Source organism: Symphalangus syndactylus, chromosome 2, assembly GCF_028878055.3.
Source record: "Symphalangus syndactylus isolate Jambi chromosome 2, NHGRI_mSymSyn1-v2.1_pri, whole genome shotgun sequence".
NCBI lineage: Eukaryota > Metazoa > Chordata > Mammalia > Primates > Hylobatidae > Symphalangus > Symphalangus syndactylus.
Window position 1 is genome coordinate 44451256 of NC_072424.2, and position 13344 is coordinate 44464599.

The 13344-nt window shown below is 40.7% G+C and overlaps 1 protein-coding gene across 6 annotated transcripts in view; it reads right to left on the reverse strand.

The window, feature by feature from the left end:
- Positions 1 to 13344, reverse strand: part of PLCE1 (phospholipase C epsilon 1) — a 440302-nt gene that overhangs the window by 171508 nt on the left and 255450 nt on the right. The gene's annotated exons all lie outside the window — the stretch shown is intronic.

The window sequence follows — 13344 nt, forward strand, 5'->3', positions numbered from 1 at the left end:
ACTGAAGTCTATATCTTTAGATACTGTCACAGCCTAGAAATATTTACCACGAGACATAGTAACTTCACATTCTGATTCTCTGCTCAAAAAAAAGTTTCCTGTTCTAAGTGCTTTATATAGATTAATTCAGGACATAGATAGTATTATTGTCCATATTTTATTCATAAGAGAGCTAAGGCTCACATAAAATCATATAAGCAGTAAGTCAGAGAGCTGGGATTTGAGCAGAACTATTTGACTCCAGAGCTCATGATCCTGATCACTCAGGATATTGCCACATTGGCATTCTGGTTTATAGATGCATCTCAAGTGATTTAATTCAGAATAAATCAATTACTGTGTTAGTTTACTTGGAGTGATCTGATAAAATAACCTCTTCAAACTCCAAAGTTAAAGATTTGACCAAGAGGATAAACAGTTTCCTTCCTTGGTCAGCCTGGAACCATCACTTCAACCACTACAACTATGTGATAATGTGGCACATAGAAACTCAGAAGTGCACTCTCCTTTCCTTCCCATGAGTTCACACGAACGTTCCTACGCTTTACATCAGTATTTTCCGAAGTGTGTTACACTCAATTTATGCAAAGCACAGTTTCTTAGTTAATAATTTAGGGAACTACTGGGTTAAACAACGTTAAACAGGCTTTTTTTTTTTTTTTTTAACTGCAGGACTTCTCAAAGCCATTAATAATTCCCATGAGGGGAATATATATCATAGCACATAGCACATCCTCAACCTTGTTGTCTGTCTCTACATCATTTACATGGGGATTACAGTGTCATCAGAATGTTTCTCATCATACTCAGAGATTCTCAATGGGGCAAATGAAGCATAAGGAGTTTGTGAGGTTGGTGGTTCCAAAGAGGCTTAGTTCACCACCATGGCTGGAATCCTATGTAAAGATAGAAGCGGGGGGAGAGATTATGGATTATTTAAGAATTTGTAAATTATCTCCCATGGCTGAAGGCTATATTAAGAGAGATGGAGCATCACTGTAGAAAACCAGGAAGGAAGCTTTATTTTCCAGAAAGCACTAGAGAACAGGTGTGGCTCATGAAGAAACAAAGGCAGATGGGGGTGATGTGAGGATCAAAACACATATGCATCCTAGACTTTTGGGTCTGTAGGTCAACCTGGACGTCATTCCACCTTGAGGGAGGGGAATCCCAGGCCAAGTCTTAGCTTGAGGGATGCTGCTCTGAGAAGCTGGAGCATCCCTATAGAGCCCTCTTGCCACCACACAGAGCTCTCCCTTCCCTTCCCCTCCCCTCTCCTCTCTGTCCTTCCGGGTGATAGCCAGCTTCTGACCTCAACTATAAGCTGCCATCCCCAGAAGCTATCCGTAAATTGCATAGCCCAGAAATACTAGGTAGGGCCAAGGGATAAGCCTTTAAATTTGATGAGCATTTTCCACCTAATGCCTTGGGGTACAGTGCCTTTGGGGAACCCCTTCCCCCAGGGTTAGTAGTTTCTAAAAATTTGTTCAGATCCTGATCCCACTTAAGAGTCTTGGGCTTGGGCTAGAGTCCAGCAAAACCTGCCATTTCCCATTTCTTTCTTTCTTTTATTTATTTTTTGCTTTTTGGTCCCCATGAAAAGTAAAAGCATTTTTTCTTGCTATGCCTCAGATGAAAATCCAGAGTTTATAAGATAATCTCACAGAATCCCTGCATAATATAAGGGAGTCATGACAGGTAGCCATTGCAAATTTTAGTTTTTTTACAAAACTTGAGTTCAGTCGTTACACGAATTGCCCAAGAATCCAGCTTGTGAGTGGTCAGCCCTAGAACTGGCAAAAGCCAAGAGAGAACCTGAAGGTTCTGGCTCCTGGCCCAGTACTCTGTGTTACCCCAAGCTGAGCCTCGGTTATTTTGGGCATGCTCAGTGTCCAAGGGCTGGCATTATTAGCTGCCAATACTTCTGAATGGGTTTAAGAAATGTTAAGGAGAAATTCATTCATTAAGAGTGCCTACTATGTGCTAGGCTTTGTTTTCAGCTACCCTGATGTTGAAATTTAGTGAACAAGAATAAAGTTTTGTTCATATGGAATACCCTAGGAAAGGACATAAACAATAAGCATAGTAAATGAGTAATGATGCATATGAGAAGGTGATAAAATTGTTATGGTGAAAATCAAAGAGGGTTCCTGCATGTAGGTGGGGAAGGTGTAGTGTTACATAGCATATCTTTTTTTTTTTTTTTTTTTTTTGAGATGAAGTCTTGCTATGTCACCCAGGCTGGAGTGCAGTGGCATGAACCTCTGCCTCCCGGATTCAAGCGATTCTCCAGCCTCAGCCTCTCAAGTAGCTGGGATTACAGGCGTGTGTCACCACGCCCAGCTAATATTTGTATTTTTTCGTAGAGACAGGGTTTCGCCGTGTTGGCCAGGCTGGTCTTGAACCCCTGCCCTCAGGTGATCCACCTGCCTCAGCCTCCCAAAGTGTTAGGATTACAGGTGTGAGCCACTGTGCCCAGCCCACAAAGCATATCTTAACTAGACTGTTAGTGATTGTCTCATGTTTTTCTGCAAAAGTGGGCAAAACTTTACCCTCCAAGGTGCCCGTGGCTTGGTCATAATCACCCTTTCTCAGGTCTCAATGGTAGCCATTAATTGAGCTCTTAGTCCTCACCATTTATGAGCCTTTTGTGTTAAGTAACACATTTAATTCTCACAGTGAACCCAGTAAGGTGGTGTGATTATCCCCTTGCTACAGATGATAAAACACAGGTCAGAAATGTTAAACATTTTGCTTAAAGATACCCTGCTATTGAGAGACAGGGCTGAAATTTAATTGCAGCTCTGACTCCAAAAATCTGCCCTTTGTTACACTCAGCATTTTGAGGGATCCTTTGCAGAGGAGACATATTTCTACACACATACACACACACACACACACGCACACAAACACATACACCCCTTTTTTCTCTTCTGGGTAGAGAACGGAGTTGAAGAGTTAGGCAGGAATACCTTACAGGATTCTGACTTTAGAAGGCATCTCCTCCCCAAGCCAGCTGAGCAACCTTCTGATCGTGATTTTAAATTATATCCTATCAAAACCGGGGTGAATCTCCATGTACCTATGTTTCAGAAACTTTATCTTTCATTCCCATTCCATGTGAGGGGTGGTGAAATGGGCACAAGCTTTCTTGGGAGGCAAAATAAAATTTTAAACATGTGTATTCTTTGTACTAGAAATCTTACTTCTAGGATATTACCCAACAGAAACTCTTGCAAAAATATAGACCAAGTGAGGTAAATTTATATGTACTGAAACTGAATTTATTTCACAAAAAATTTAGGACAAAAAAGCAAGTTGAGAACAATGGAATATTATCCTATTGAGGCAAAAAATAATTTTTTAAATTTAGGTATGTTGCATATCTGTCCAGTGCACACCAAATAATAGTGTATATCTTACACAGTTCTGTTTTGCTCAACCTTTTTGTAATGCACATATAACAGTACTTTTGAAAATAGATCAAAATGAGCCAGGCACGGTGGCTCACACCTGAAATCCCAGCACTTTGGGAGGCCAAGGAGGGTGGATCACCTGATGTCAGGTGTTGGAGACCAGCCTTGCCAACATGGTGAAATCCCGTCTCTGCTAAAAATACAAAAAGTAGCCAGGCGGGGTGGTGGGCACCTGTAATCCCAGCTATTCGGGAGGCTGAGGCACAAGAATCACTTGAATCCAGGAGGTGGAGGTTGCAGTGAGCCGAGATGGCGCCACTGCATTCCAGCCTGGGCAACAGAGCAAGACACCATCTCAAAAAAAAAAAAAAAAAAAAAAGATCAAAATGATATCCAAAAAATTCAAGGCAACAAAATCTCAATCTTCTCATGCTCAAAAACCTGGTTCAGCTTTTTTTGGCCTGTTCAGATTTTTTCCAATATATACGATAATTTTTTTTTTTTAAGTTACTTAAAGTTACAATTAGAGGGGGGTGGAGCCAAGATGGCTGAATAGGAACAGCTCCAGTCTACAGCTCCCAGTGTGAGTGAAGCAGAAGATGAATGATTTCTGCATTTCCAGCTGAGCAAATGGCACACCAGGAGATTGTATCCCTTGCCTAGCTCAGGGGGTCCCACACCCACGGAGCCTCGCTCACTGCTAGCACAGCAGTCTGAGATCAAACTGCAAGGCGGCAGCAAGGCTGGGGGAGGGGCGCCCACCATTGCTGAGGCTTGAGTAGGTAAACAAAGTGGATGGGAAGCTCGAACTGGGTGGAGCCCACTGCAGCTCAAGGAGGCCTGCCTGCCTCTGTAGACTCCACCTCTGGGGGCAGGGCATAGCCAAACAAAAGGCAGACGAAACCTCTGCAGACTTAAATGTCCCTGTCTGACAGCTTTGAAGAGAGTAGTGGTTCTCCCAGCATGCAACTAAAGATCTGAGAATGGACAGACTGCCTCCTCAAGTGGGTCCCTGACCCCCGAGTAGCCTAACTGGGAGGCATCCCCCAGTAGGGGCAGACTGACACCTCACACGGCCGGGTACTCCTCTGAGACAAAACTTCCAGAGGAACGATCAGGCAGCAACATTTGCTGTTCACCCATATCCGCTGTTCTGCAGCCTCCGCTGCTGATACCCAGGCAAACAGGGTTTGGAGTAGACCTCCAGCAAACTCCAATAGACCTGCAGCTGAGGGTCCTGACTGTTAGAAGGGAAACTAACAAACAGAAAGGACATCTGCACCAAAACCCCATCTGTACGTCACCATCATCAAAGACCAAAGGTAGATAAAACCACAAAGATGGGGAAAAAACAGAGCAGAAAAACTGAAAATTCTAAAAATTAGAGCACCTCTCCTCCTCCAAAGGAACACAGCTCCTCACCAGCAACAGAACAAAGCTGGATGGAGAATGACTTTGACGAGTTGAGAGAAGGAGGCTTCAGATGATCAAACTACTCTGAGCTAAAGGAGGAAGTTCAAACCCATGGCAAAGAAGTTAAAAACCTTGAAAAAAGATTAGATGAATGGCTAACTAGAATAATCAATGCAGAGAAGTCCTTAAAGGACCTGATGGAGCTGAAAACCACGGCACGAGAACTACGTGACGAATGCAGAAGCCTCAGTAGCTGATTCGATCAACTGGAAGAAAGGGTATCAGTGATGGAAGATCAAATGGATGAAATGAAGTGAGAAGAGAAGTTTAGAGGAAAAAGAATAAAAAGAAATGAACAAAGCCTCCAAGAAATATGGGACTATGTGAAAAGACCAAATCTACATCTGATTGGTGTACCTAAAAGTGACGGGGAGAATGGAACCAAGTTGGAAAACACTCTGCAGGCAGGATATTATCCAGGAGAACTTCCCCAACCTAGCAAGGCAGGCCAACATTCAAATTCAGGAAGTACAGAGAATGCCACAAAGATACTCCTTGAGAATAGCAACTCCAAGACACATAATTGTCATATTCATCAAAGTTGAAATGAAGGAAAAAATGTTAAGGGCAGCCAGAGAGAAAGGTCGGGTTACCCACAAAGGGAAGCACATCAGACTACAGCTGATCTCTCAGCAGAAACTCTACAAGCCAGAAGGGAGTAGGGGCCAATATTTAACATTCTTAAAGAAAAGAATTTTCAACCCAGAATTTCATATCCAGCCAAACTAAGCTTCATAAGTGAAGGAGTAATAAAATACTTTACAGATAAGCAAATACTGAGAGATTTTGTCACCACCAGGCCTGCCCTAAAAGAGCTCCTGAAGGAAGGACTAAACATGGAAAGGAACAACCGGTACCAACCACTGCAAAAACATGCCAAATTGTAAAGACCATCGAGGCTAGGAAGAAACTGCATCAACTAACGAGCAAAATAACCAGCTAACAACATAATGACAGGATGAAATTCACACATAACAATATTAACCTTAAATGTAAATGGGCTAAATGTTCCAGTTAAAAGACACAGACTGGCAAATTGGAGAAAGAGTCAAGACCCATCAGTGTGCTGTATTTGGGAGATCCATGTCATGTGCAGAGACACACATAGGCTCAAAATAAAGGGATGGAGGAAGATCTACCAAGCAAATGGAAAACAAAAAAAGGCAGGGGTTGCAATCCTAATCTCTGACTAAACAGACTATAAACCAACAAAGATCAAAAGAGACAAAGAAGGCCATTACATAATGGTAAAAGGATCAATTCAACGAGGAGAGCTAACTATCCTGAATATATACACACACAATACAGGAGCACCCGGATTCATAAAGCAAGTCCTTAGAGACCTACAAAGAGACTTAGACTCCCACACAATAATAATGGGAGACTTTAACACCCCACTGTCAACGTTAGACAGATCCACGAGACAGAAAGTTAACAAGGATATCCAGGAATTGAACTCAGCTCTGTACCAAGTGGACCTAATAGACATCTACAGAACTCACCACCCCAAATCAACAGAATATACATTCTTTTCAGCACCACACCACACCTATTCCAAAATTGACCACCTAGTTGGAAGTAAAGCACTCCTCAGCAAATGTAAAAGAACAGAAATTATAACAAACTGTCCCTCAGACCACAGTGCAATCAAACTAGAACTCAGGATTAAGAAACTCACTCAAAACCACTCAACTACATGGAAACTGACCTGCTCCTAATTACTACTGGGTACATAACAAAATGAAGGCAGAAATAAAAATGTTCTTTGAAACCAACGAGAACAAAGAGACAACATACCAGTGTCTCTGGGACACATTCAAAGCAGTGCGTAGAGGGAAATTTATAGCACTAAATGCCCACAAGAGAAAGCAGGAAAGATCTAAAATTGACACCCTAACATCACAATTAAAAGAACCAGAGAAGCAAGAGCAAACACATTCAGAAGCTAGCAGAAGGCAAGAAATAGCTAAGATCAGAGCAGAACTGAAAGAAATAGAGACACAAAAACCCTTCAAAAAATCAATGAAGCCAGGAGCTGGTTTTTTGAAAATATCAACAAAATTGATAGACCGCTAGCAAGACTAATAAAGAAGAAAGGAGAGAAGAATCAAATAGACACAATAAAAAATGATAAAGGGGATATCACCACCGATCCCACAGAAATACAAACTACCATCAGAGAATACAATAAACACCTCTACACAAATAAACTAGAAAATCTAGAAGAAATGGATAAATTCCTGGACACATACACCCTCCCAAGACTAAACCAGGAAGAAGTTGAATCTCTGAATACACCAATAACAGGCTCTGAAATTGAGGCAATAATTAATTGCTTACCAACAAAAAAAGTCCAGGACCAGATGGATTCACAGCCGAATTCTACCAGAGGTATAAGGGGGAGCTGGTACCATTCCTTCTGAAACTATTGCAATCAATAGAAAAAGAGGGAATCCTCCCTAACTCATTTTACGAGGCTAGCATCATCCTGATACCAAAGCCTGGCAGAGACGCAACAAAAAAAGAGAATTTTAGACCAATATCCTTGATGAACATCGATGCAAAAATCCTCAATAAAATACTGGCAAACTGAATCCAGCAGTACATCAAAAAGCTTATCCACCATGACCAAGTGGGCTTCAACCCTGGGATGCAAGGCTGGTTCAACATACAAAAATCAATAAACATAATCCAGCATACAAACAGAACCAATGGCAAAAACCACATGATTATCTCAATAGATGCAGAAAAGTCCTTTGAAAAAACTCAACAACCCTTCATACTAAAAACTCTCAATAAATTAGGTATTGATAGGACCTATCTCAAAATAATAAGAGCTATCTATGACAAACCCACAGCCAATATCATACTGAATGGGCAAAAACTGGAAGCATTCCCTTTGAAAACTGGCACAAGACAGGGATGCCCTCTCTCACCACTCCTATTCAACATAGTGCTGGAAGTTCTGGCCAGGGCAATCAGGCAGGAGAAGAAAATAAAGGGTATTCAATTAGGAAAAGAGGAAGTCAAATTGTCCCTGTTTGCAGATGACATGATTGTATATCTAGAAAACCCCATCATCTCAGCCCAAAATCTCCTTAAGCTGATAAGCAACTTCAGCAAAGTCTCAGGATACAAAATCAATGTGCAAAAATCATAAGCATTCTTATACACCAATAACAGACAAACAGCAAGCCAAATCATGAGTGAACTCCCATTCACAATTGCTTCAAAGAGAATAAAATACCTAGGAATCTAACTTCCAAGGGATGTGAAGGACATCTTCAAGGAGAACTACAAACCACTGCTCAATGAAATAAAAGAGGATACAAACAAATGGAAGAACATTCCATGCTCATGGGTAGGAAGAATCAATATCGTGAAAATGGCCATACTGCCCAAGGTAATTTATAGATTCAATGCCATCCCCATCAAGCTACCAATGACTTTCTTCACGGGAATTGGAAAAAACTACTTTAAAGTTCATATGGAACCAAAAAAGAGCCCGCATTGCCAAGTCAATCCTAAGCCAAAAGAACAAAGCTGGAGGCATCACGCTACCTGACTTCAAACTATACTACAAGGCTACAGTAACCAAAACAGCATGGTACTGGTACCAAAACAGAGATATAGACCAAGGGAACAGAGCAGAGCCCTTAGAAATAATGCCACATATCTACAACTATCTGATCTTTGACAAACCTGACAAAAACAAGAAACAGGGAAAGGATTCCCTATTTAATAAATGGTGCCGGGAAAACTGGCTAGCCATATGTAGAAAGCTGAAACTGGATCCCTTCCTTAAACCTTATACAAAAATGAATTCAAGATGGATTAAAGACTTAAATGTTAGACCTAAAACCATAAAAACCCTAGAAGAAAACCTAGACAATACCATTCAGGACATAGGCATGGGCAAGGACTTCATGTCTAAAACACCAAAAGCAATGGCAACAAAAGCCAAAATTGACAAATGGGATCTAATTAAACTAAAGAGTTTCTGCACAGCAAAAGAAACTACCATCAGAGTGAACAGGCAACCTACAGAATGGGAGAAAAGTTTTGCAATCTACTCATCTGACAAAGGGCTAATATCCAGTATCTACAATGAACTCAAACAAATTTACAAGAAAAAAACAACCCTATCAAAAAGTGGGCGAAGGATATGAACAGACACTTCTCAAAAGAAGACATTTATGCAGTCAAAAAACACAGAAAAAATGCTCACCATCACTAGCCATCAGAGAAATGCAAATCAAAACCACAATGAGATACCATCTCACACCAGTTAGAATGGCGATCATTAAAAAGTCAGGAAATAACAGGTGCTGGAGAGGATGTGGAGAAATAGGAACACTTTTACACTGTTGGTGGGACTGTAAACTAGTTCAACCATTGTGGAAGTCAGTGTGGCGATTCCTCAGGGATCTAGAACTAGAAATACCATTTGACCCAGCCATCCCATTACTGGGTATATACCGAAAGGATTATAAATCATGCTGCTGTAAAGACACATGCACATGTATGTTTATTGCGGCCCTATTCACAATAGCAAAGACTTGGAACCAAGCCAAATGTCCAACAATGATAGACTGGATTAAGAAAATGTGGCACATATACACCATGGAATACTATGCAGCCATAAAAAAGGATGAGTTCATGTCCTTTGTAGGGACATGGATGAAGCTGGAAACCATCATTCTCAGCAAACTATCGCAAGGACAAAAAACCAAACACTGCGTGTTCTCACTCATAGGTGGGAATTGAACAATGAGACACATGGACACAGGAAGGGGAACATCACACACTGGGGCCTGTTGTGGGGTGGGGGGAGGGCGGAGGGACAGCATTAGGAGATATACCTAATGTTAAATGAGGAGTTAATGGGTGCAGCACACCCACATGGCACATGTATACATATGTAACAAACATGCACATTGTGCACATGTACCCTAAAACTTAAAGTATATAAAAAAAGTTACAATTAGAGAAGAAAGTAGGAAAAACTTATTCTATCTACTCTATCCATTTTGCTTTGCTTTGAATTAACTTTGTAGATTTGTTTTAAGTATTAGATTCTCAATTGCACATTTAATAGTCCTTTAGTGGTACAATTCTAATTATATAAAATAAGACAGAGAGAGAAGAACATTGATTTCTTCTTATAGAAGATTCAGAGCTGACTTAAATACACTAAATCTCAGGAAGAGCTGAAAATTGCTTTCAACAGGGAAGTGATGGGTTTAGAAAAAGTTTAGTTAATTGGTTATTTTATCTTATTATCTGTTATTGGTTTTCAAAGTAACAAAATCATTCTTGTAACAAATGTGTCTGTCTTGTCCTGAACATTACACGAAAAAGATGAGCTCACAAAATCAATGAAGCATATTACTTCTAAGTCAGTACTTAAAAGAGAAAAAAAACCCAATATATTCAGACTGGGTGTTAAGACATATTCAGATGAAACAATCTACCAGATAGAACAGCCTTAGAGCAAAAAGAAAAAAGTTGACAGAATCTCCATTAATAAAAAAAACAACTTTTGCTACAGTTCCAAAGAAACATGCTTACTGTGAAAACGTAGAAAATATAAAGTATAAAGAAGAAAATTTGTGGGAGGCTGAGGCGGAAGAATCGCTTGAACCCGGGAGGCGGAGGTTGCAGTGAGCTGAGATCACGCCATTGCACTCCAGCCTGGGCAACAAGAGTGAAACTCCATCTCAAAAAAAAAAAAAAAAGAAGAAGAAAATTTAAAATAATAATCTCATACCCAGAGGTAATCTCTGCTAATGTTTTTGTTGTTACATTTCATATTTTTCCATAAACACACACAATATTCACAAAATTAGGATCAGGGAACACAGTTTTTTCTAACTTAAAAAAACGCTATAGTGCACTTTTCCCCCAACTCTGAGGCTATTCTTGTAATATTAGATTTTCGATGGCTCTTTATATTTACAACTTTTTACCATTATAATAACACTGTGATAAACAATCTTGTAAATATAACTTTATCTGTGCTTATTATGTTAAATAACATTGAAAGAGAAAAATTCCCTACCCGCATTGGGAAATTTCCAGGGAGCAGTATTTTCTCATCTGTTCTTTTTATAGCACATTAATTAACTGTTTTATTAGTCTCTGTCACTGATCACTCATCTATTTCTGATTACATTGGGTAAAAAAGAATATTTGAGTCAAAATTCATATGGTAAGTTGTAATAGTGTGTTGTCTCATATAGGGGAAGATGGCATTACTGACTCAAAATTTACAAAAGGGGAACTCTGGAGTGTTTTTGGTGACAATCTGATGCCCTCTTACCCAGCAGCACAGTCCTGAGGTATGGCTGACCTTCTAGATATGGAATGGTTTCAAAACTCAGCGTAATCAGGCAATCTGAGCTCCAAAGTCTCACCTGGGTGAGCTATTGAAACTACACTAATTATTCTGAAAGGATTCTGTGCCTCTGTTTTATAACAATCAACAATCATCATCATAAATAAATTATAATATCATTTAACATAAAATAATATAACATCCCAGTACTTACAATGTGCCAGGAATTGCATTAAAGCTGTCTACCAAGATCTCACTCAATACTCACAACCACTCTATGTAGATAGCACAGCACCCCACGCTGTTATTATTCCCATTAGCAGATGGGGACACAATTAAAGAACTTGCTCAACATCACACCGAGATAAATAATGGAACCAGTGCGACATCGGTCCAACACCAAAGTCCAGCATCTTGAAATCGCCAGCCTACACTGACTAGAAGGTTTTCTTCCTTTTAGTCTCAACATACAAATCAGAGGGTGAATGAGGCAGGACTCGGGCTGAATGCCTGAGTTGGAAGGAATTACAGGGATAGCTGGGATGAATTTTCCACACTTTACACATCAGAAAACCATGCCTCTGAGCTTCTTGCCCAAGCTTCTTGCCCAAGGTCACAGAGCTGATTAGTGGCAAAGGTGGACCAGAACTCAGGGACCTTGACTCCCAGTCTAGGGCACTGCCTCCATACTCTACTGCCTCCCTTACTGGTGTGGTTAGGATCTCAGGTGCTATAAGCTCCTGGGGGCAGCTCCCCCAGAGTAGAAGTAGAGTGGGATCTTGGGGCTCACATGTATGTGTGATCGCAGCCCAGCTCAGTTGCTGACTTGCTTCATGACCTTGGGTATGTTCTAAACAACTATGGGTATGTCACAGTGATGATGGGGAAATTAAAACAAGAAAAAGCACGTACATGTTTACTACACATTCAGCCCTCAATAGTCAGCCATCTTATTATCATCATTAATTCAACATTTGCAAGAGGAAGAGGGAATTCTGGGGCCTTTCATCTTAGAAGCTCAACGAGGAGACTCAGTCATATTTCCAACCATTTCAGGCTACGGAAACTTTTGCTTTGTTTTTATAACCTGTAACTTGCACCCTTTGGTGTGGTGCCCACCATAATAAAAAGAAAATATTTTTTAAGATCCCAAGTGATACCTCACTTACTCATACAAAAAGAAATGTCTGTATCATCTTGCCACACACTGTACTACTGAATCCCCCAATTTAAAAAAGACCCCGCCCCCCAAAACACCAATAAAAGGCTGTTCTTAACTCGTCAGCTCTTCCCTCTACGAAAAGAATATGTGTGACGTAATAAAAATATATATATATTTGGTCTCTGCTCCCAGTTCCTGACACAGGGCTCCTAAAACTCTAGGAGCATCTTTTTTTCTAATATATGGTCCTAAATCCCTTGGAGTTTCCTAGTGATAGGAGTGTCTTTTGTTCTAATGAGGTAACTCTTGGTGGGCTCCTGAATAGCTTCAAGATGAGGGCTGGGCACCAGAAAAACCAAGGCATGATTACAAGCTTGGAATTTTAAGCCCCACCCACCATCCTCTGGGGAGGGGAAAGGAATTGAAGACTGACTAAATTAATCATGCTGAAGTGATGAAGCCTCAATAAAAATTCCTCACGTATGGGGTACACAGAGCTTCCGGGTGAATGAACACAAGGAGGTGCTGGGAAGGTGGTCACCCAGAGAGGGTATGGAACCTCCACACTTCCTTCCCCACACATTGCTCTATGCACCTCTTCATCTGGCTGTTCATTTGCATCCTTTATCATAAACTGGTAAAGTAAGTAAAGTGTTTCCCTGAGTTCTGTGAGCCCATTAGAGTAAATGATCGAAACTCAGAAGAGAGTCATGAAGACTCCCAGTTTGTAGCCAATTTGGTCAGAAATACCAAAGGCCCGGGACTTGTGATTGGTGTCTGAAGTGGGAGCAATCCTGTGGCACTGAGCCCCTACTTAACCCGTGGTGTCTGATGCTAGCTCCAGGTGGAAAATGTCAGAATTGCATTATAAGACACCCAGTTGGTGTCAGGAGAGATGGAGAATACATTGTTGGTATGGAAAACCCCACACATTTGGTGTCAGAAGTGTTGTGAGT